Here is a 4,844-nt window from a genome sequence, read left to right on the forward strand (position 1 = left end):
AATGCCAAGGACTCCAACAAAGCCAACTATCCTTCTCTGGTTCAACCACAAGCTACTGGGCAAACTGTGAGTGGTGCTGCGTGAAATTCAAGCAAGATGATCACAATAGTGATTTCTGGCCATAAAATTCCATCTGGGCTTGAATATCCTCTCACTATTTTAAACTGTGTGTCAGTAGCAAACAACAATCTGTGTTTGGTACCTATCTGGTCTGGTAATTTTAAATCATCCAGACCTAAAGATTGCATGTGTTTTTTTTTTAAATTCAAACAAACAAATGAAAAGTTATACTGTCAAATTCCTCGCTTTTCAAAAAGCTTCTGTCTATGAATCTGGCAAAGGAAAGCATGGCAGGGATGTAAATTTATATTTGCAAATTCATATATTGGAATACTATCATGAGAAAGAAACTACCAAAAAATGCTCAAAGGCCAATGAGCATGAGCCAGCCCTAAATCACCTGGTGTGACCTGACAGCTTACCCTACTTGAGCAAAATGTTAGGCTAGCTGACCTCCTGATGGTTGTTTCAATCTGGATTAAGTAGAGAATCTAGCAAAAACTTCCAGAAATTCTGGAAAAAAAAAACAACCCTCAACTAGGAACTCGTTCTAGAGAACAAAACCAGCCCCACTGTTTGTACACTCCAGATACGTGAGTTCCCATGCTGCACACATCAGTCACACTCACAAGCCTATTTTGCAGTATTTATGGGCACATGCAATGCACATAAACTTATCCCATTACACACTGTGGAACCTGAACTCAGTCTTGAGAGAGCACAAAAACCCCAAAAGGAATCAGGCCCTACAGCCCTGTGCACAGACACAATCCTACTGCTGCACAGCAGCTCTAAAGCCTTGACTGATGCTGCAAAACTGGGATAGCTGGCAAACATCACCTGGTTTTTTTTGTTGTTGGTTTTGGGGGGGTTGTTTGTTTGATTTTGGTGGTTTTGTTTGTTTTGGTTTTGGTTTTTGGTGGGTTTTTTAGGTTAGTATTATTAATAAAAGATACAACAAATGGGGACGGGCTGCACCTTGGTAATGAAGGCTGCTTTCTTCATGCCTTCCCTCTGGGCCATTGCAGGGCAGGTTCTTGAGCTCTTGGGGGCCTCAGCACTGCTGTCATCTGCAGAGCCAGTGCTCTGCCTGGTGGGGAAATGTCTTTTTCTTCCTTCCTCTCTCCCTTCTCTCCCCTCCCATCTTGGAAGCTGGCAACCACTCCTGAAAACATGAGTCTGATACAAAAAAACCCCTTGGAACAGCTAATTTATTTCCTTTTCTCCTTTCCTCTTTTTTTTCCCTTTTTTTAAAATGCATTTCAATAGCATGCATTGTTCTATGACTTACATTTGGGAGTAATTCCATAAACAAAGGCCTTTTCATTTAACTAGATTAGTCTTTTCATTGAATTACCCTTTCCCAACAGTAGCTCTAGGGTCTGATTCTTCTCTGATTTACCTGGCTGCTGAAAAGCTATGTGGGGACATACAATTCAGATTCACACCTGTAATGAGACCTGGCATTTTAAACAGATGCATTCTTTACTCTGGTTTACAGATAACCTCCTTCCACTCCCTCTTCTAGACCACTGCAGCACTTCTGCACAACCCTGAAAAATACATTCGGTTTGATTTTTCTTTGAATTCTTTCTTTTGGGGTATGTTACTGCAAATGGGTCATCTCTGACCTACCACTGCCTATACATTTGATGAAAAAAGTTTAAATTCACCTTTCAAAAGTAAACATTAAATCCAAGATTTGCACATAGATGCATTTGAATAATAAAATCTATAAAAATATTTTATTGGTCATAAGAAAGTTCTGTTGGCTAGAATGAAATAATAGTTCATTATTCAAACACAGTTCAGGACCATAAATGCAACTGATTACTGATCTCATTCATTACCTAGATTAAGATTCAGCACCTCTGAAGTGAACTGAAGTACATCCTCTAAAAACACACCACCACCTCCTAAACACTGTGTTGTTTGTGTATTTTGTAACAAATCACTAAGTTACGCAGCCTGTGATTTTCAGAGCAAGACACTTTACCAGCTAGGAGAAATCATTAACACACAGTTTTTATAAAGACAATGCTCAAGCACAGCAAAACTTTTAGACCAGGCTTACCGTGCCAAATTTGCAACTTTATATACCATTTAATTTCAGCTCCACAATTTCCTCAACAAATTTTGCAAATAAACCACATCCTCTAATTGTAATAGTGTATACATACATACACATATATGTGCTGGGCTTAAAAAAGGTGCAGAGATTCTACTAGGACTTTTGAAATAAGAAATTAATATACAGAAATAGACTAATCTATGCAATTTCAGCCAGAAAGTATAAAAGTTATGTAGTCTTAAAGACCAAGGATAAAAATAGCTTTATTTCCAGCTACTGAGTCTCTTCTATCCAAACTCCTGACATTTCACTCCTATTTAAAGTTCGAGGCTGTACCTAGGGAAACAAACAGGGCAGGAGATATTTCACCATTTTGATGCCGTTATTAGAAGTGTTTAGCTAAAGGTTGGGAGGTGTTGGGAAGCCCAACGCATGGGGAGCTTGGCCATAACAGCTCCTTGAAGGAACCCAAAAGAGAAAGCCCATGCAGTCTTGTCCACCAGGGGGGTAGGGGCCAAGCAGTAAGCCAAGCCTCACTGGAGCAGGACGAGATGTATACTTCAGCATCCCCCACTTCAGAGCGTGCAGTCTCGGCTCCTGGCTCCAACCAACATCTTCTGAAGTTTTAGTGAGGACCATTAAGGTTTTCAGAGAGTCTCTGCTGGCTTCTCACCTCTCCCCTGATTTCTGGAGACCACTTTGATCTCTAAATTCCATATTGGCTCGCTGGTTTAGGGGTTTATTAATTGCGTTTGGTGGGGGGTTTGCCCCATTGCATCTTGGCTCTAAACTTATCTGCATATCAACGCCTGGTCCCCTCCCCTCTACCGTCTGCGGGGGGGGGGGGGGGGGGTGGGGAGAATGCCATCCTCCCACCTGGCCGCAAGCCGGGTAATGCTGATACAATAGAGTGAATTCTCAACTATAGATGGCTAACGACCTGATACTTAACAGGTGATTACAACATGCAGCCAACAAAAGCACTCCTCTCTGCCAGAACTGGGTAAACCTGTAATTCTACAACTTTTACCAAAAAAAGTGGGTAACCCTTTTTTTGTTCATAACACCTAGTTTCTCAGATAGCATTGTGTTGTCTCACTTGCTGAAGCAGGAAAGGTGCAACAGTATAAGCACACCCCAAAGCAGGCGTTCTAGGAGGGAGTTAATAGAAAGCTTAAGCCAGGAGTGCCAGATCTCCTCAGGAAGCATGCTCCAGAATTAGGGAACAGTACAACCACCTGACAACCTGGCAGGCTGTCATATTTTCCAAAAAAAATATGTAGAAAACGGATCATCATACTCTCCAGGGAGGAATGCCAATAATTTGTGTAAAGGGCCAGGCTGGGGGATCACACAGCTGTCTCTGAACACGAGGTTTGGAGTCAGACAAAATGCTGCCATGCCATGCCGGCCCCAGGCACAATTCTGTGGTCTCCAGATGACTTGTGGCCATGCTGCAAATTTGTACTTCAGATTCAGATGAGATATCCATGAGCACTCCCAGCCACCTCCGTTCCAGAGGGGCCCAGAGCCATCGGGTCCCTCTTCTCCCTAAAATCAGCCCTGCCAGGCATAGTCTTACATTTGCACTGCAGGCACATTGGCTGCCCACCAAACAGCACCCAGCATTCCAGACTATGGAACAGCTGTTTGTACAAGGCAGAAAAGAGCAGCTGAGAGGCTGATTCAAGTGTACAACTGATGTGCTGTGAACACAGCACACTGTACAGCAATGTGTGACTGTGTGGAGGGCAGCAAGCCCAGGGGAAGTGAGCGCTACTGCATAGAGAAGTCCTTTGTGTAATGGCTAGTACTAGATCTTTGCAGAGAAAATTAACTGCCTTACACTTCTAAATGCATAAAAAAATAATCCAAAAGAGTACTGGTAAATTGTATATTCTGGGTAAGACATTTTCACAAAGTCCAGACGTCCCCATTTTAATGCTGAACCACTTGCATAGATGTTTTTGCTTATTTCTACATAGGAGCTTACTCATTTCCTTCTGGCACAAGTCCAGCACTGCTGGAAACCTTCTCTTTTTCAAAAATTCTGTTCCAAACACATGTGTGCCAAGCAAGGCAGCACGTCTTAAACAAAAACAAACAAACAAAAAAACCAAACCAAACACCCCCCCCCCAAACAAACAAACAAAAACAAAAAAACCCCCACAAAAAACAACAACAACAAAAACACCAAACCAAACCAAAACAAAATTTTAATCACTGGCTTCAAGATTTTAAATCCAAAATGGAGAAATGTGATTGCTGAAACCGATCTTCCCAATAACAGAGGCTGGAAATTGTTGCTTCAGGTACTAAGCCCACACCAGTTGCATGTAATCAGGCAAAAACAAAATCATGGTCATGGAATGTTTTGGTTTGTAAGGAACCACAAAGATCATTTTATCACAACCCTCCTGCCATGGACAGGGAACCTTCCACTAACGTCTTTCCAGAATGTCTGGAAAATGTTCCGAAATATCTTTCCAGGTCCTACTGATTAGGAAGGAAGGGCACTCTCCCTTGCCTTGGTCATTGGCTTTTCATGAAAGCTCAGAGTAAACAAAAATATTCAGGTCACTTTCAGGACTCTGATACTGACATAACCACTGACTCCTGAGGCGCCCGGGCCGAACGCTGATCTCCGCCGAGCCTGGCGCTGCGCGGAAACCTCCGCCCGCAGGCAGGGAGGGCGAGAGCAGGGAGAGGCAGA

Source organism: Serinus canaria, chromosome 12 (assembly GCF_022539315.1).
Source record: "Serinus canaria isolate serCan28SL12 chromosome 12, serCan2020, whole genome shotgun sequence".
Taxonomy (NCBI): domain Eukaryota; kingdom Metazoa; phylum Chordata; class Aves; order Passeriformes; family Fringillidae; genus Serinus; species Serinus canaria.